This window comes from Cavia porcellus, unplaced genomic scaffold (genome assembly GCF_034190915.1).
Source record: "Cavia porcellus strain 051 isolate PalLab524CR breed Dunkin Hartley unplaced genomic scaffold, mCavPor4.1 scaffold_15, whole genome shotgun sequence".
NCBI lineage: Eukaryota > Metazoa > Chordata > Mammalia > Rodentia > Caviidae > Cavia > Cavia porcellus.
The window spans coordinates 53990028-54010979 of NW_026947498.1; the positions used below are offsets into that span (position 1 = coordinate 53990028).

General features: G+C 39.3%; 1 long non-coding RNA gene across 1 annotated transcript; it reads right to left on the reverse strand.

Moving 5' to 3' along the window:
• Window positions 1-4039: 4039 nt before the first annotated feature.
• Window positions 4040-14680, reverse strand: LOC134470482 (uncharacterized). The gene is made up of 3 exons (XR_010039406.1): window positions 14195-14680; window positions 5162-5321; window positions 4040-4374 (listed from the first exon to the last, which is right to left on the reverse strand). It is a non-coding gene; the product is annotated as an uncharacterized LOC134470482 (long non-coding RNA).
• Window positions 14681-20952: the final 6272 nt, after the last annotated feature.

Consider the following 20952-nt stretch of genomic DNA (forward strand, 5'->3'; position numbering starts at 1 on the left):
TCACTCAATTGAATCACACTTAAAAGTCAACCATTTCTAATTCCGGGAGCAAAACCAATGCATCACTAAATTGATTAACAAGAAAAAGAGAATTAAGTAATGATACAAAAATTATATGCTTAAATAAGGATATTGAATTATTTTTTAATTATTTTCCTAGGGTTAAGTTTTTGAACCTCCGGAGTTACTGGAACAGAAAGCTTTATGCAGCTTTTATGACGCACCAGGTAGTGTATTTCATAGACCAAGCGCTCTCTCTCACCTTCTCTGAGCCTCTGTCCCTTGAGGACGGTGATTCTTTCCGGTTGCCCCTTTAGATCTGCCTAACAAGACAAAACATGATGACCAGCTTAGCCCACGGGCATGTGCTGATTACTAATGATAAATATTGGTAGTTACAATTTTGTGGAGTGGCATACTATAATTAAGGTGTGTATATCAGTGCCTTCTGATGTTAATGTAAATCAGCCTTCTATAACCCAATCACCTTGGAGTACACTCATATGAACTGAATTCCTAGGTGTGCCATCTAACAAGTAACAGATAAATTCTGGAAGGTTTTGCTACTCCGGTCTGCCTTAGAGTGAACTTCTACACACAGTCCTTTAAGTATTCAACTCGCATCTGATTACAAATTGTTATTTGTAATGATCACTGCTGTTGAGTACCAAAGAAAGAATTTTCCCTTTACAGAATGAAAATATCAACTCTCCAGAAACAATGAAAATTCTGAACTCTTACAGTAAATTTTATTTTATGTTCTATAATAAATAGAATGATTCCTAATTTTTGGAGCATTAATGGATCCTCCATACCCTGATTTTTTAGTTGTTTTTTTTTTTTTTTTTTTTTACTTTTGTCAACTTAATTGATAGTAGCAAGAGCAATAACTAACAGTATGTGCTCATTTAGGGCTAGACAAATTGTTCAAGAACTAAAAATGTAATCAATACATAACAGCTTCACTTGTTTCTTGAAGTCAGGTTATTGAGGTAAAATTTGCAGATAGTAAAACTTACCCTTAAGTGCACAGTTTTTAAAATTTCTAGATATTGAGAATTGAATGCAGGGGATGCTGGGTTACATCCCTAGCCCTTTTTATTTTTATTTATTTATTTATTTATTTAGAGTCAGACTGTCACTAAACTGCCCAAGCTGGCCTGGAACTTGCTGTTTTAATCACTTTCTTTGTTGCTGAGACACAATACCTGAGACCTACAACTTAAAAGTGGAAGTCTATTTTGGTTCCTAATTATGATCCCTAGTGAGGTGGCTCCAAAGCAAAAAACGGCACGGTGGCAAGGTGGCGGGGGGCGGGGGGAGGCTACCCACACCAGGGCAGCCAGGAAGCCAAGGGAGAAGGGGGAGGAGGCCAGGAGGGAGATCTGCTCCTTCAGGTTATGCCCCTGGTGACCCGTCTCTAAGCTGGGCCCACCTGCACTAAATCAGCAGTAGCGCCTCCATAAAACATCACCTTCCACAGCTCTGTCTCTGAGTACCTGGGGCTTTGGGGACTTTTTAGACCAAACCATAACACCTGTGATCCTCCTGCCTCAGCCAAGTAGCTGGGATTACAGGTGTGCACCACCACGCCCAAACTTAAGTACAGAGTTCCTGTGTTTTGACAAATATAATCACCTGTAATCACTGCCCATTCAAAATATAGAATTTTTTGTCACTCTCAAAAGTTCATTTGTGACCCTTTGTGGTTAGTCTTCTGTCCCCACCTCTAGACTATGACATCATGGAACTGTTTTGGATCCTGACAGTTTTTGCCTTTTCCAAAATGATGATTAAATGGAATCATATAGTATGTAACCTTTTGAACTCAGTTTTTTTAATGGACCATAATGCTTTCCATTATGTTTATCCATGTTACTGGATGTGTCAATTTATTTCTTTTTATTGCTGAGTAGGATTTCATAGTGTAAATGTGTCCCATTTTATTTAGCCATTCAATACTTGTGGACATTTGGGAGTTATTTCTAGTTTTGGGGCAATAATAAAGAAAGATGCAAAAACTTGTGTGTAGGTTTTGAATGGTAGACTTATTCATTTCTTTTGGGTAAATATCTAAAGTGACACTCTCAAGTTCCCTGACAAAGAATTTTAAATATATTGTGGCACTGCTCACAAGCAATCATTTGTGGACAGTATCACTGTTAGTTTCTTTTAGAGATGAAAACTATGACCACTAGAGCTTATGTCACTGCTTAACATTACGTGGCCAGTGGGGACAAACCCAGGAATCCTACTGCAGAGCTGAGGTCCCAACTCTTTATTCTTCCATGGCTACAGCTAACTCAGCCCTAGCTAATGGACTCACGTTGGAAAGCAAAGTAAAACCTGTGACTCCATCGCAGGAGATACAGCACAATAAAGGCTTGATTTCCAAAAGAGACATAAATAGCTTAGAACATAACATGAAAATCTTTATAAAATTAATTTGACAAAATTGGAGTGAATCACAAAGAAGACAATGCAAGGCAATTAAAACCCATTTCAAAGATGAGTTCTGATCTTTACTTTTTTATCCAGCTCAAATAGTATAGGATCATGACAACCTCTATCATCGAAACAGTTCTGATAGATGTTTCCTCATAAGGCTCCTTTGCTGCTAATGCATACCAAATACCATGTTCCCACTAAACCCATCATAAACAATATAGCCCCTCAAACACATATGTACATTTGTAAATTTCTAATGCTCTTTTGTCACAATAATAATAGTAATAACTTTAATATATGAATAATTAACATCTTTAATAGTTGCATTTTCTATTCCAGAATATATTGCCTTGAATTCCAAAATGATATTCATAATATGAACAAAAGAGAAATTGTAGCAAAGATTAACCTCTAAAATATATTGTGGAGATTCTGGAGCACTTTCATAGAAGTGAAAATAATGGAAACTTGACAGTGAAGAATAAAAGTGGATCATGAATAGTTAATATCCAATTCTTCTGTGATGTGGGAATTAAAATTAAAAACTAAAAGTCATCCTAGTGACAATTTAAGACAAATTTGTCATCCCCCAGTGCCTAGTGCAAGGACTTGCATTTATTATGTACTGAATAAACATTTGCTGTGTTGAATTTAATTTTTCCAAGATAAATGTTTACAGCAATAGTAAAATAATTGTGGCAACTACTCTGTATAAATTCTATGGGTTTAACACTGATAAAGACAATGTATTTTTGTCTTCCTACAGAACTAAAAGCTTATGTAAATGGTACTATCATGGTAACCAGTTTCTTCAAGAAAATCCAAACTGAGAGGGCCTGTTGATGGCTGTGACATGCTCAGCTCTTGAACACTAGTGTATTCTTTCCTCATAGGCTTTGGGTGCTGAGGGCTGGAGTTACAGCTCAGTGGTAAATCATGTGCTCAGCATGTGCTAGGACCTGGGCTCAATTCCCAGAACTGAAAAAAAATTCTCATAAAGTTCTTTTGATGATAATTTACAGGAGACTCAAGCAGAATAAAAGCAAACACACACAAACAACAACAATAACAACAACAAATCCAGCACCTGGAATGTTCCACCTTGTAGGGCAGAGCTCACCTCCCAACCTGGAGATGCAAAGGCAGACAAAAACTTTCTCCTTCTTCTCCATAAGCTAGAGTAGTCTCTGCAAGCCAGGACATAGGCTCTGTCTCCAGGATGCACTGGGCTCTGTTTGAAATAGACTTTGATGACTTTGAAAAGGGAGAAGTCTACAGAACCTACGCTGGTAAGTCTAGGGCAGAGACTGGATAATATCCAGTTCCAGAAATTGCAATGGCTAAGTTCTAAAGGCTTCGGTGGCCTGAATTATTAGCAGTATATGTGCCAGTCTCTACATACATTGTTAGCAGCAGGGGTGTCTTCATGGGACAGATTTTATGGGTAATGTTGGATGTTGTTCAAGGATGCTTATCCTTTTAATCTGGAACTATTAATTGATAGGTGAGCCTTAATTGATAGGTGAGCATTTTCAAAAAAATAACTGGAAATAGCCAACACACACAAAATATTCTTGAAGAATAAAGTAAATTGAGGCATACTTTTAAAAGTTTAATTTTAAAGGGAATAAAACCATAAAATGAGTTGAAGCAGTGATAAGACAGTAAGAAATCTACATTAGTTACTATATTGCATATTGTTGTCCTCTAGATAATTGCTCGATTTTAGGCTTGCAAAATCAGTCAAACAGTTCAGTTCCTCCAAATCAACGGGTTTGGGGGAAGGAGTGGCTGTTCTCCCCTGCAGACCACAGCCCTCGTGGGCTTCTCAGGCAGGGGCTTAGCTTCCATCTTGGCTCTCCTCTGTCCATGCTCTTGCTGGCTCATAGGTAGGGCTTAGCTTCTTTCTTGATATACTGTTTATTTCTGAGGAACACAGGGTAAGGAGAGATAAGGATAGATGGAAAGTTGGGACTAGAATCAATGGGGAAGAAGAAAAAAATTAGTGTTGATAGTGCAAAAGAAACCAGGTGCTGTGATACACTCTAATCCCAGCACTCCAGCAGGGTGAGACAGGAGGATCGCAAGTCCAAACCCAACTGGGGCAGTTTAGTGATTTAGACAGAACTTGTCTCAAAAACAGAAAGACTGGGGTGTAGCTCAATGTCCTGGGTTCAATCCCCAGGTACCCCCATCCCAGTGTGCAATGGGTTCCTATTGGTTGTAAAATAAGGGTGAAGCATAGGTGGCTTCATGGACCTAAGGACAGCATTTTGCACAGCCTGTCTCCTGGGTCCTTACACTAACTCAACTGCATAGAAAAACAGAGGCAATGAGACTATTTCAAAGTTTTACTTTGCCTGGAAGTACACATTATTCCATTTTACAAAGGGAAAATACATTAATGTGAACTTGATGTGGAAATGTGTGGGTTGGCTCTCAGGATTCATTCTCTTTAGTCCCTTATACTGATTGGGTATTGCTCATCCCACAGCAGCTGTAGCCCCTAGACCTAGGGGCTGGGATAGCATTATGGTGGATCTCATGGAGTGGAGATGACTGACGGAGATCAGCTGAGGAAGAAAATTATCCTCGCTGTCACAAATGATATAAAAACATACTCTCTCCTCTTGGTTGTGAATAAAGAAGCAATAGCTGCTGTTGGTCTTGTGACCATGTTGCTATCTTGAAGCCTGACAGCTATAAGGCTCACCTGCTGCTGGAGAAGACTGAGTAGAGACACAGAAGGAAAGGGCGCCCTGGAGCATCACTGAACTGCTGGACCACGCTTTGCCCAAGTGTTCATTCAGGTCTCTCGCTGAGCAGAAAGCAGTAATGGGATTGCCAGAGTCCACATTTCATTGGTATCAGACCTGTGAAAGAGTAAGAGGAAGCTTAAGGGCAGGCTTTTAGACCGTGAGGCAGAACTGACACCCATGAAAACAAAGGCTAAAGAAGCAGGATTAGGCAGGGAGAGGCTCAGACTGCCGGAGTTTACAGTCTAGGCCAACCCCAAAGGGAGCTCCAGCTCCTGGAGCGCTACAGGCTGGAGGAGTCTTACACTGCGCAGAAATGCCCACATATTAGTATTCCAGCTGTGCTTGGTGACCGGGGCTAGGGATTTAGCTCAGCGGCATAAGCACCTGCCTTGCAAGTGTGTGGTCGTGAGTTTGATCCCCAGTACCGATTTAAAAAAAAATAAAAGAAAAAGACAGAAAGCCCCACTGTGACCCAGGTCAGTACTGTGGGGAATCTGAATGCCCAGAGGCTGGTGGCGGTCAGTTACCTGCATGCCTCACAGCTGGACAGTGCCTTCTTTTCTGAAGGAAGATCTAAGCGGTGCTCCTCTCCTACCCCTGGACTCCTTAAATTACTTGACCCACCAAGATCATTTATTATGATCAGTTTTGTGGTTACTACAATCATTAAAATAATTGGACTTCAGGTTTCTGTTACTTGTGATGGAAGGAATTTGACTAGTATCTGAAGTAATAATTTTAGATCTTTGTAAAGATTATTAATTCAGTTCAGCACACACTGAACAAGATGCTTCAGTTACATTATCTCTTATCTTAAAAAATAAACTCAGCATATATCACAGGACTGACATACATATAATTGGTACATTAGTGGTAGCTGTTATGATTTAGTTCCATTAAAGCACTTCAGCATTTATTAATTTTAGTGTCCATAAGGTACTGCGCTTTTTTTTTTTACACAGAAGTTAGTATTTATAGTTTGTATTAAAATTCAACTGATGAGAGATATAAATTTTATAACCTAATTTTATAAGCCTTTACTTTTTACTCACTAATCTTGTTAGTATGTTTATAAATCTAATAATTTTGTGTTACAATTTTAAAAACTTTATTTTTTATTTAATTAATGCTCAATTAGCTTATCAATTTGATGGATCAAATTCCTTAGTCATTAAAACTGTGTAGAAACTTTATTCACTAAATTTTCTTAGATATTTCAAACCATAATTACCAATTTAATAACTTAGTTCTTTCAAGTATTTCAAACACCAAATATTTCAAACTTATAAATCTAACATGCAAGATATTTGCAATCTTTATGAAACTCTCATAAATTTAATATCATACTTATAAATTTAATAAAGCAGATTCTCTTATCCATTTCAAGTATTTTAAAATAGAGCGTACATGAAGCAACATTAATTATAAAACAGTTTACGTAAAGACCAACTCTATTTAAATTTTTATCTTCCTGAGGTTGCATATCACTGCCCATCTTAGCGGAGCAGACTGCCATTGCAAACCTGCTGTAATTACTTGGTCAGGAACTTGGAACTGTATGAGAAGGTGGTTAACTCAGGTTATGATAAGGAGCATAGCCTAGGAACAGTACCTACATGCAATATAGGTACATGCAATATACTCAGAGAGCCAAATAGCAACCTCCTTTCATAACTGGGTTTTAGCCCTGTTATTCTTGGCAGACTCTTTGCTTGTAATTTTCAATTGGGGCCAAATTCATTTTCACAACTCAACATATCACGTGATTCTTTGTGTGTCTTTCAAGTTTTTCTGTTAACCAGATTTCAGCCCTGTAATACTTGATTTTCACTGACAGAATTCTAAATCTCTTGCCTAAATTGCAACGTATGTCTCTGTTGCCTGATTTGGCATAATTAATTTAACACCTTCTCTATGTTTTACTTTTTCATTCATCTGAGTTATATACCAAAGTAATTTTTTTGAGAAAGAAAATATGTCTGTTCTTAGAGAGTTTTCTTTTAGAATTAGCTAAGAAGTGTACATAAACCATCTATAAGAAAAGGCAAAAATGAAGACTATTATGAATTATTGTAAGCACATTTCTGTAAGATTATTATGGTGGTTAGAATTCTAAGATGGTTTCTAGGCATTTTGCTCCCTGGCGCTACTCAAAATTATATTACTTTCTCTGGATGTAAGTAAGGTTACTAATCAGTTTATCTTAATACAGGCCTGCCAAGACATCTGACTTATAGAATTGTGAGCTAGTAAGTGGAGATGGTTTTATATTGCTCATTTGTTCTAATTTTCAGGGCAGCAATAGAAAATAAATGCAATCACATAAGTACACTTTCTACTAATGCCTGCAAACTCAACTTCATTAAATGCTAAGAAACATATATACTTTTATGCATGAAAGTACCTTAAAGGTGGGAAATCTCAGATTCTAAAATCTAGGGCTTTCTGGATGAACTAGCTGATCAAACAGGAAAATCAAGACTTGGCTGATTTAGGAAGGGCTTAGGAATGTGTGAAGAAGGCCTCACTAGAGAAGTTTCCCTCTATAGACCTTGGTGGAAACGTCTATGCAGTTCTGTTTTTAGCGTGAAGCTTTAAGATGAGATGCATTCTAGATTGGGTAACACATTTGTTATTCTCCACGGAAAATGTTTTTAGATTAGATGATTTATCTGGTTGACAGACAGCAAGACTCTGAGAGGCCTGAATTCAGAGCAAGTAAAAGCAAATATGGAAAGATGGAAAAAGAAAAGGCAAAGACAACCAGGTGTTCTTTGGGAGGCAGTTCTAGGCGAGGAGTCTGCTGGAACCACATAGGTGAGAGGGATCAACACTACAGGGGAGGATCCACACAGGAACCAAGATAAACCAGACAGGAATGTGTGACCACACGCTCACTTTGTGCTTAGTGTTGAAAGAAACATGAGAACAAACCCCATCTGCCTTTTATTTTTCCCCATGAAAGCTCATGTACAAAGAAATGGAAAGAAAGTTCTAAAACAGCCACTTTTATGTTGTATATACTTCTCCTCTTTATCCTTTCTGAGAAGTAATAATGACCTACAATGCCTTTAACTCATAGGGCACTTTAACTTTTTCAAAGCACAGCCTGTACAACAATCTTTCATTTCCTGACTGGTCATGAAGATGAAGTTTATAGTCTTTTTACTGCTACTATTTTGACATTTTTATATACTTTTCCCTACACAGCATAGAATGTGTTACCCCTATAATTGCTTTTATATACTACTTGACTTAAAGATTGTTTCAAACCTTCTTGCTCCTAAATCATTTTTATTTTTAGGCAGTTAGAACAAAGGCTAGATGATTTTTAAAAAGTACCCCAGTTCTCAAGTTGAATTTATTGTTTTTTCTGCTTTCTTATGTTTGCCTATCTAAAATGATACCAATTTCAGAAATTTTAGAAAAAAAAAAAAGAAAATATGGTATTATTAAATTAACATTTGGGCCTTTGCCTTATTTATGCCTGATTGTTTATAAGTGTGTGCATATGTGTATGCATGTGTGTGTTAGCTTCCATATATAAAATTAAGATTTATATTGAAAAATACATCTGATGTTCTCATCACTGGTATTTATGAGTGATAGCAATTTACATCTGCGAGATGCGTTTTGTATACTAAGACCTTACAGAGTCTGTAACATGGCCAATTTTTACTTACAATCTAATTCATAGACATAATATTCTATGGTTTATCACTTTTAAGGATGAGAAAATACTTTTCCAAAATATTTTATCCCCCAACATTTTAAGTTTGTCACCTACTAAATTTCACTTCATAATTTGTTTTCTTAGACAGGGCCTCACTGTGCAGCCCAGGCTGGCCTCAAACTCATGAGCCTCCTGCTGCAGCTTCCCGGGGACTGGGATTACAGGTATGTACCTGGCTTATTTCAGAATTTTTAAAATTAAAATTTCTATCCATGTTTATTTTAATATTATTTTGTTATAAAAAAAAAAAACCCTAAGAGATAGCCGGGCATGGTAGCACACAGCTGTAATACCAGCACTTGGGAGGCTGAGACAGGATTCGATACCAGACTGATAAAGTAAGTTTAAGGTCATCCTGAACTGTATAGTGAGACCCTGTTTCAAAAACAAAAACAAAACAAAACCCTAAGAGATGGTTGTAACATACGATTTTCCTGATAGAAATTTAAGTCTCCAGACATCAGGTACGCAACATGTTGGTTTCTCAGCACACCGAAATGATTTCTCAGGTCCACAGTCTCTGCCTTTAGGGTTTCAAACTGAGAAAATCTTTGTACTCATTATATTGCTAAGGATTATGAACATACTCTTCTTACATACAGCTGTCTACTGAAATACAAGATACAGGGGGCTGGGGATTTAGCTCAGCGGCATAAGTGCCTGCCTTGTAAGCAGGCAGTCATGAGTTTGATCCCCGGTACCGATAAAAAGGAAAAAGACAAAACAACAACAACAACAACAAAAAAAAAAAAAAAAAAAAAAAAAACAAAAAACAAAAAAACAAGACAAGATACAGTTTAATAAACAAAACAAACCAAGTTCTTTACATATGTCAAAGAGGGAGGGGTCTGGGAGAGGAGGAAGAGTGGGCTCACCCTGGCACTGACTTTATTAAAGAGACTTGGACATCCTGTTTCTTTATGTTTCTGAACTTCCAGTTCCTCATTGGTAGCAATAATAACTGGTGTTGTTACTATAACAAGACAGCAATACAATCATTATATTTAGGAAAGACTTGAATCAAACATCTCATTCTCTATCTCTCGATCTGATAATGCAGACTGAGGGACAAATGTGTTTTGATCTAATTTGTTGTCCAAATGTCTTAAAATAAAGATTAATAGTAATTAGATCTGTAAGCACAAACAGGTTTGTGACCCACTTAAGTGGAGCAAAAGGAGGAAACCCATTTCAAATGTTATTGCTTATCACGGTATATTGATCTTTTATTTTTGAGTGGTGTATCGGTCAGTGTGCAATAGAGAAACAGATACAGTGTCAAGATATAGAAATATATAAGAATTTATAGGTTAGCTTATGATGATCATCTACAGAGTCAGGTGTGGAAGAGTGTGAGGGGTCTGTCTGTGCAATGGAGACCTGAAGGATCCAGTCAAAGTTCCGGAGCCTTGTGTAGGTTCTGGTGTGCGTCTGTATCAGGAGACCAAAGGGTCTGTGCTGGAAACCAAGAGATGACGTCCCAGGTGAAAGCAAAGCCTGGAGCTCCTCTGAAGGAGACAAGCAATCCTACCTTCTTAACTTTCCTTTTATAACATTCTGGCAACAATTCTCCCTAGGGTAGGTCTTACACACCTGCAACTATGCTGAGCCAATTTAGTTGGGTGTGTATTTACTCAGTTGACACAATCAGTCCACTGTCATTGGGGGACTGCTGGGAATTGAATCCAGGGCCTTGTATCAGGCAGGTACTTTACCAATGAGCTACACTTCTCTCTCCTCCTAGCTCTGAAGTTTTCTAAACCAGAAGTTAAACAGAACTTCTGGCCTATAATATCCATTGCTATTTTGAATGACTTGGGTGGTGAATAATAGGTGCCCAACCTAGCAATAACTTAATCAATAATTAACTGATTATTTTAGATATCACTGATTTGAAGGCAGATAGTTCCAAGTTTGATCTAGTGACTCAATCATACACCTTTCCATCCCTTCACATTATCATTAACATATCTCATTGTGCCCTCAATTTGTAAGGTGTAGGTCACAGGATTGCCACGTTATCTAGGTGTAAGTTCCCCAAACCAGCATTTTTATTTTTTTTATTTTTTTTATTATTATTTTTTTTTATTTAAAGAAAAGGAAACGAAAAAAAAATACATGGAGATTAAAGAATAAAAGGGTAGAAAAATAATACTAAATTACAGACAAACAAAAGGTAAGAAATTGCCAGTTGATAAGTTACAAATTGTCTTCTTCGAAATGGCTGTTTAGGTTATAGAATTAAAGTATTTAGAATGACATTCAAAAAAGTGACCCTACAAACCATTCTGCTCTATGGCCGAACAAAAGCTCCGTAATATGATTATCAGTCCCACCTATTTGTTTTACATCTCTAAGAGGATAAGGTTAACCATATCAAAACAGAACAGAACATTTAAAAAAAAAATAAAAAACAATTTAAAGAAATACAGATTTCAAAGCAAGTCCACTGGAGATCTACCTTATCTAACTGTCTCTAGCTTCTTACAGATAGTTGTCCCTAACTTCACCCACTTTCTATACTTATTGCATATTATAGAACTAATCAAATCATTACAGGATGATGGAGTCTTTTTAGGTCCTCAAGTTCCAAATTAGGGAAGACATTTCCAACTACCATCGCATCTCTCATTCTCTTTGTGATAGCCGTCCCCATCTCTGCATATGCTGAAGTTGAGCTGAAGAAACCAGTCCAGAGTCATTTTAATCAGCAGGCAATAGATTGCTAGAATTTATATTATAATGCTACAAAATAAGCCTCGGGTTTTTCAGGTCTCTTCCTCAGAGTATTTGTTCCTATCCTCTCTGTATTATAGGGGAAACCAATTCATAACAAGACAGCGAAACAATTTCCTAGATAAACATGCAATGGATAAGACTTACAAAACTATAATATAAATGATCTTCCGTAGCTACTATGTTTTCTCTTGTTATTTTCAATAGATTTGTCGACAACACTGGCTTATTATAGTTAAATATACTATCATCTATTTTTATAAAAACTTATCTTTGACTGCATTGTAGTATTTGAGAGCTGTTACTGATTCATACCAGTATGGATATCCTTTACATCCTGTCATGCTCAGAGTAGTTTCCTCTACTTTTAGGGTTGATTCTAACACGCATACGGATTTCAAATAGGATCAGTCAAGGCCAACCAATAGTCTTATGATTCAGATACAATTAAGATCAGTCATAGTAAGACAATGTAAGTAATACAGGATTTCAGCTTAAGTCAATAGGAAAGTAAGGATGGTTACCATGGTATAACCTGCTATTTTTGGTTCTAGAGGTCTGTGTCCTCAAATCTGATATGAGTGGACAGACCAGAACAAATTTAATTCAATCTAAATATGGCACTAGGACTACTGTGTCTTTTAAATCGTTATACACCATTAGCAATGACCTCTGCTTTTTTTTTTTTTTTTTAAATATAGTTTCAGAGCTGTCTCTACCAAAGACTAGCTTACCGTCTCTGCCTCATGTCTGCTACTCCACTTTTCTGCTATAATTTGTCCACCTTATTCCCTCATTCCATGGTCTGCCCCGTACACTGAGGCCTCTCTGCCACTGTAGCTGTAATCCTGATATCTCTTCCTCTCTTTCTCTGTAATGTCCTTCAGCGCTCTCTGTAGGGTTGGATTGGTGGCCACGAACTCCCACAGTTCCTCCTTGTCTTGAAAGTATCTTATTTCTTCATTAATTTTTAGGGAGAGTTTTGATGGATATATGAACTTAGGTTGCATATTTTTTTCCTTCAGGACTTGGAATATTTCTCCCCACTCCCTTCTTGACTTAAGAGTTTGTGTTGATAAGTCTGCCGTTATTTTGATAGATTTCCCGTTATAGGTAACCTGCATCTTTTCTCTGGCTGCTTTTAATATTCTGTTTTTTTGGTGGATTTCTGGGATCTCGATTATTATATGCCTAGGCGTAGATCTGTTTTGGTTGTAGGTAGCTGGCGTTCTGTATGCTTCTTTTATCTGGATATCATTTCTTTTTGCTATACATGGGAAATTTTGCTTTAATATCTCTGTGAATATTTTTTGTATTTCATTTTTGGATGTTCCTGCTTCCTCACTCACATTCTTTATTCTTAGGTTATGCATCTTTTTATCATCTTCCAGTTTTAGAATTGCTTCTTTCTGGTTCCTTGTTATTTTTAAGAGGCTTTTTCTTTCACGTTCATAAGCCCTAAATCTCTCTTCAAGTTTCAGAAGGTTGTCTTTAGTTTCTGTCAAGGCATTTTGCCAATATTCAATGGAGTTTTTAATTTCCTGATTTTCTCTTTGGATCTGTTTCATGTATTCTAAGTTATGCTTAAATTCTTCAGATGCTTCTCTTTCTTTCTGATTTCCTCAGTTCTTCCATCTGTGTTCTCTTGGGCAGGGCTTGTCATTTCTTTAATTAATCTCTTTATATCTTGCCTCACTTGGATCAGGAGTACATCTTTAAATTCCTCTATGAGATCGTGTAAATACTTTTTAATTTCGGCTGATGCTGAGTCGAGCAATGGATGGTTACTGTGCTTGTTCTCTTCAGTGTTTAGTTCTCTTGGGTTTAATTTCTCCTGTTGAACAGCTGGAGATTTTTTTTTATTTTTATCTCTTGTCATGTTTCTGGTTTCTTTCAGACTGTCCTGGAGTTCTCTGGCCCTCTCCGAATTGCTTAGGGCCTTTCAGAAGCGTGCCGGCTTGAGTTTTTGCTGTCCTCCCCAATTTGCTGTTATCTGGGGTAGGCTGGGATGCAGGGGCGGTACAGTCTAGTCTCTAGCCTCTGTGTCAGTTAGTTCATAAATTAGGCTGTACTTTCTGGTTGTCACTGAGTTGTGACCATTCTGCATCCGCCCATTGGGCCCCAAGCAGAGGCCTGATCTAGCCCCAACAGCTCCTGCCAGTTCTCCCTGAATCAGAAGCAGCTGGGTAATGGCACAGGATTCTGCCCAGGTCCCAGCCGTTCTCTTCCAAACCTCTCTGTGATAGGAGCTCTAGAAAAGCAGATCTGCCCAAAACCAAGATGGCTCCCACTAAGTTCTCTGTGCGGAGCTGAAGCCAGCAAGCAATCAGACTCTGCCAGGACTCAAGATGTCTTCCACCAGCCCTCCCTACAGGGGGTCCTGGTGATGTCACCAAGCTGCGATTTCTGCCGCCAGGCTAATATGTCTGCACCAGATTCTGTGTTATTGATTTCCCCGTGGTGGCGGGCCAGCTGTTCTCTGGCCAAACCCAGCCGCCGCGGGGTTTTCTATACTCACCAGAGTCCGGTGCAAGTCCTCGTTCCGGGACCGCCACACACCAAGCCGTCCACTTTTCCCCACCTCGCGGCTCAGCGCTGACTGGTCAGATTTCTGTGCACCGTTTAGATTCGAAACGCCAGAGCTCTGTACATCTGCTCTGGTGCAGCGGTGCAGAACTGGCTGCCGCCTGGAGTCTCGATCTGGGTCTCAGTTTCCGCAGTCCCCAAAAGCAACTCAGCTTTTCGTGTTGGGTCCACGAGTCTGTTCGTTGATTTAAGGGCGCGGGATTTGTAGCCTCCGGTCTCAGCACGACTTTAAATCCTCCAGCTGTACTGTCCCCTTCTCCTGCGCACGGGTCAGCTTCTTCTGCACATTGCTGGCGATCTTCCCCGCCGTCACCCCCTTGCTGCCCATTTCTGCCATCGCGGCCATGAATCAGTTTCTGATCAAAGCGCAGCCCGACGATCCCGAGTCGCAGATGGCCTGCCACGTTTTCCAAACCAGCATTTTTAAATGAGAAGTAATGTGCAGAAGCAGGTGACTTTTGTCCTTTATACTTCAGGGGTGGGAGCAGGGGAAGCTTTCTAGAAAACTTTTTTTTAAGGATCATTAACTAGGTTTGTGTTATTTGAATAGCCCTGCTTTTTTTTTTTTTTTTTTGGTACTAGGGATGGGACTCACAACCTCGCGCTTGCCAGGGAAGTGCTTACTCTGCTAAGCTAAATCTCCAGCCCTAACGTCCCTACCTTTTATGATTTATTTCTGGGTGCACCCCCAAAATTTCATGAGGTCATGGAAGTGGGCTTTTTTGGAGGTGGCTGGATCCAGTTTGTGATTGACACACGATCTAAGGCTGGGATGAAGGGTATGTGTGCTACATTCACTCTAGGTTGGGTAGACTGGATGCACTATAAGGGACAGAGAGAGTTCCCTCTGTCTCTCTCTCTCTCTTCCTCTCTCTCTCTCTCTCTTTCTTCCTCTCTCTCTCTCTTCCTGTCTCTCTTCCTCTCTCTCTCTCTCTCTCTCTCTTCCTCTCTCTCTCTCTTCCTCTCTCTCTCTCTCTCTGCTTTTGCTGTCTTCTTCCATCATGAAAGGTTGCCCCTCTGCCATGTGTCATCCTGCTTTGGAGTCAGTGGATTATGGACTAAAACTTCTACAAACTGTGAGCTAAATAGATTCCCTCAGGAATGTTGTCTCAACAATGAGATAAGTAACTAAGACTACATGAAAGAGAAACTAGGAAAAAAATAATCCTACTTTTCTAGCCTTTACAGTAGAAAATAGGTATAGGAAAATGGGAGCGCAGAATAGCCTGCATGAGTCAAATAAGTGTGATACTTACTACATAAGATTAGGGCAGAAATAAAGACTCTTTAGAAACTGCTGGACATTTGGTCTAACAGCATAGAAGATTTGTTGCCTCAAGTTTTGGACATTATGGCACCAAAATGACCAGAAATATAATGTCACTGGGAGAAACAGGCAGAGTTTTAAACGTTGCTTTGTCTTCCAGGCTTGTTTCAAAATCATGCGGATGATAACAATTCAGTATGATTAAAAGCCTGTTGCAGAACAGGGTTCGGATGTTTCCCGGGAGTTTCCTAACTCCCCCACCTCTTATGAACTTACTGCTCAACAAAAATACATCCACAGGCTCATCATAATTACCCCTACAAGAAATTCTGGAATCTTCTCTCAGAAAAAAAAAACACTACAATGAAAAAATACAATGACAGTCATGTACTCGATTACATGGCATCTCAAAAGCTCTCGGAGCCTTACTGTACCTGAAGCAGAGGAAGAGCAAAGAGACCACCTGGGCAGGCTTTGTGCAACGGTCTGAGTCTAAGATAGTCAGCAGCAAGCTGGGAGAGCCACAGCTTCCTCAGGGGAAGGTGATTGGCAGGTGCTGGGAATGGTTACAGGTTGATCTGAGGTGTCCTGCCTCAAGTAGTCTGCGGGTAGCCCGGCTCCTACTAACAGCTGGCCTGGATGCCCTGGGTCTTTCAGGAGCCCAGGGGTGGGGCAGCTGCACCCGGAGTTCCCTGGGAACCAGAGGGTGGAGGAGGTGGAAATGGGGTTTGTGGGGTGGGGGTGGGGTGAGGGTGAAGGTGAGGGTGGGGGTTGTGGGTGGGTCGGTGGGTGTTAGGACCTGGGTTCTGCCTTGCCTTTCCCTCCAGGCATGACGCCTATTTTTGTTCTCTAGCATCTATTTGATTACCATCAAATAATGTCATTGTAAAAGTTACTTTCACTAAACATTTAAAGAAAAAAAAAAACCTTTTACCTTTGGAGCTATAATTGAGTGGTTATGATTAAAGAAATTACGACTCAGCCCCTGGGATTAATGATACCTGTGGAGCATAGTAACCACGTCAAGAACAACGAGGTATTTGATTCATGGGGATTTTTGGTGCTCTGACATTTTTCCTTCCTGTTGTTCATAACGAGACCGACTGCACATGCATTTATTTTGCTCTTTGTAAATCGGAAGTACTGAACTAACATTCTCCTAAACCTGTGAAAGCTTTGAGTTGAGAGGTTACTTTGTGTAAAGGGGCATTATGGGTTCTCCTCTTTAATTCTGAAAGAATCTTACATTTTCTAAGCAAAAAATTTGCTGAGACGGAATGCAGGATGCAGTAATGCTGAAACCTGCATCCTCTCCCTGGCCCTCTATCTGCTTTGTCTTGAATCTCATGCTATGCTATGATGCCTGGACCTAAGTGCTGTTGAACAATCCCTTCCCTCTGTGTGGGCACTAGCTTATTTTCACAGCCAAACACAGTTACTGTTATCAACACACCACAGCAGGGCCTGTTTGCCCTTCACCTCCAAAAAAGCATTAATGAAATGTGATAAACCAGAGTCAATCATAATTCACCTCTGGAAAGTTTAATAGATATGGGTTGCACAAATATCAGAACAACAGTTAGCCTAACACTTAAGCGTAGACATTCTTTAGGATTTTAACCTTGAGTCCTGAAAGAAGTTAGATAAGACAAGATGCCTAAGATTTTCATATGAAAGAGTAGGTGCATATTTTCTTTATAACCTTTGAAAACAACCAAGTTCTACTTTATTATTCATATTGTTCTGTAACTAGCCGGCAGGGTGAGACTGTGCATTACTCAGATCTCTATGGCAGTAGTTCTCAAACTTTAACATACATCAGATTCACCTGGAAAGCTTGTTCAAACATGTGACTGGGTACAACTCCGAAGTTGTGATTTAGGAGGTCTGGAGTAGGAGCCTGAGAGTTTTTATTTCCTTACTATTTCTCACTCTTTAAAAAATTAACAAATAAAAGTATATGGATTTTTTTTATGTACAACATTTTGTTTTCAAATATGTATACCTGAGAATTTTCCTTTGAAGTTCCCATTAGTGCCCATGCTACTGATCCAGGGACCACCCTTTGAGAATTACCATATTAAGGAAATGGTATGAAATTCTGGCTGTTTGCATATCATACTCTTCTGGTTAAATTTCACTTACTAAAGCATTATGTGATGTGGACTGCATTGAAGATGCTTTTTATTGTGAGTTGGCACTGGTGTAAACAGCACTGGAAATGACATTGGCTCCATTGACATCAACACTGATAAACTTAAGGGCTCCATTTGTCCCTGTAGGAAACCTGGATAAACCAAGACAGAAAGGCTTGATTCTACAGAGGCTGCAGGTATGTGGCATGTTTGTGTTCTTATTGGATGACAGAGGTGTCATATAAATCCCTTCCTTAGCTCTTAGATAAGAGAATCTGTTTCCCTTGCACAGTGGTAAGGCTTTCCTTCACATTTTTGTTTGGGGTTTGTATGAGACATGGCAGGCACCTAGGGAGGTCTTGCTGTCTGTGTGCTCTCATAGATGCAGCAAATTACACATTTCCACAGGCTCGATTGACTCGACTTGAGGGGGGGCTGCATTTCCACACAGTGTGCTATGCTTTCCTGGGCATAGAAACAGCTCTGTACACCTCCCACTTTTTAGTTTTTGTAAGAGGAGATTGATTTCCCTGTGAGTGTGTGTGTGTTTAAGAAAAATCTCCAACACCTTAATTGCAGGTTCCTTAATGACATTGTATGAAAACACTTGTAGCTTACAAGCATTTTGAGATGTAGGTCCTTCGAGTATCTCTTATACAGGAAGGTTTCCAGCCCTTTCTCATTTACTCTGCTTAACTCAGATGCAATTCATTTCCCATCTGTGCTACAAGTTTCCTGTTGAAGTGTCTAAAAATTTCTGGATGAAAAAAACATAGTAAGACTATGTGTTCAGCTGTACTGATGTTCTGTGATATGCACATTTTATTTTTATGTCTGGAGCACTATGTGGAGAGGGCACACTTATTAAAAGAGCTCACTTGATAGTATAGAGATATAAAATGATAGAGGTTTATTATTTAGAAGTCAGTGAAGGACCAACTCACAAATCTGAAGTTCAAGGGCATTATTTATACTCTTCCAGTCTTCACAGCCCAGCTCCTCTCCTCTGATATGTTTGAAGGAGGGCATGGATCTGCCATTATGTTTTTGAGGGCTGCAGATGTCTCCTCCACACACGTGTGATTTCCCTTAGTAACCAAGGAGCATATCATCACCAGGCACAATGACTGACATAGAATAGGTGACTTAGAGTGATTTATCAATGAGCAAATAAGTATCATCCAAAAATGTAGTTGAGCCCTTCCTTTTTTTAAATTTTATTTTGAAAGTGGTAAAATACAACAGAACAAGACAGAATAAAGCCAACTAAGATCGTACAGTGAAATTGGTACAGAACTTCACTGCAGGTTACTGGGATAACAGTAATAGGTATCGCAGTATATTTCGTTATCTTTATAATAGTTGTTCTTTCAATCACGTATATCAAAATGAGATGAACTACAGAACATTATAGAACTTATCAAAACAGAATATTGAATACAGCAGTACCATTAATCAGAATAGAGCAAAACAGTAATAAAAATATTTGCCTTCAAAGAGATGGTAGAAGGAAATCCCCCTTATTTGCTATGGTCAACCTCCCAGGAGATGCTCAGATTTCTGGTTCCCATTTGCTAATGCGGGGGGGGGGGGGGCAGGATAAGGGGGCTGGAGGAAGTGGGATGTTTGACTCTAGGCCGTGCAGCAGTAGGTTCACTATTGCTTAGCAGGGAGGCAGGCTGATTGCTTGGTTTCCTAGCTTCGTAAGTTCCAACATGGTGTGGATCTCAGAAGACACTGGTGGTTCTCCTCCTGGAGGGGCCATAGTGTGCCACACTGCAGCCACTTACCAGGGAGGGGAGCAGCTTGCTTGGTTTCCCAGTGTCCTAAGTTCCAACATGGCGTGGATCTCAGGAGCTGCTGGTGGTTCTCCCCCTGGAGGGGCGGCAGTTTGCCACACTGCCACTGCTTACAAGGGAGAGGAGGTGCTTGCTTTAGTTGAGCCCTTCTTAAACTTAGAAATATATTCAATCTCTTATACTATGTGTTCATGTGAGATTCATAAATTTATTTCCTGCACTGGAAATACTATTTCCTCACTTTTTGCATTAAACTTGTCTAGAGGATTGCAGAAAGGAAGGAAACTTATTTCTAGTATGATACAAGTTGAAGTCAGTGCCTTTGATAGTTATCTTTTGTTACTTCACAGGATTTTTCAAAGTCAAGAACCCCGTAACTCCTTAATGAGATGAATTTGGCTCAGATTTCTTAGCGATTTTCAGTCAAAATGTTCTAGATGCTGTAGTCCTCTATAGGCTTGCCCAAGCTTCCGAGCATATGGACACCATTGGTGGGACACCAAATATTCACCACGTGGGCCTCTATGAGAGGAATATGAATCCCACTTCAGACACAGAAGACAGCCAGCATCACACAAGTGACTTCTAGGGTCTAAACAGAGTGACTTCTAGGCTCTAAACTTCTAAACAGTGAAATTATGTCAGCACCTCTAAATTTTTTAGAAGCAAGTCACAAATTCTAACCCACATTCAAGGGGAGGAAGAGAGAGAGGGAGAGAAAGAGAGAGACAGAGAGAGGGAGAGAGAGAAAGGGAGAGAGAGAGATTAAGATTAAGCATTACCTTTTAAAAGGACTACTAAAGAATTTGTGTACCTATTATAAAATCACTATAAGAAATGATAGAATTGAGAAGTAGCATAATTTTTTTAGCACACTTAGTACCTTAAGAATCAAGAAGTAGCAACAATTTTATAGGACTCTGCCACTGTTGTGTAGACACTGAAGGTGTCTTACACAGTGTATGTGTTGGCGGGATTGTAACAAGACATTTTGAAGTTCTGAAAGGTCTTGTTGGCAAACACATGTTCATGTGAAAGCACTTTTAGACTACACATGTAGTCAACATTTGAATTCCCTTCCACCAGCCTCTTCTTGAACACAGAGAAGGAAAATGTTCTGCTTCCTCGAGCAACCCAGTATATTCTGTCTGAAAAAATCTTTAAGCATATTTATTCACTCATTGCACCTACAATGTGTCAAGCAATCCTAAATCTTTGATATATAGAGATGAACGTGACATGATTTATGTTTCAGAGAGAATAGAATCTAATTTTGGATGGGGGAGAGTCATGTAAAAAGAAATCACTAGCATGTTTTTCTTCATTTAGAAGGCTCTGTAGGGACATAGGAGTGGGAGGTAGCAACTCTTTCTTGGGTGGCAGCTGGAGAGAGAGGGGAGAAAAGGATCAGAGAAAATATGATGGAATAATTTTTGAGTTGAGTCTTGAAAGGTAAGAAAGAGTCTCTTATGGATAGGATAGGTAAAAA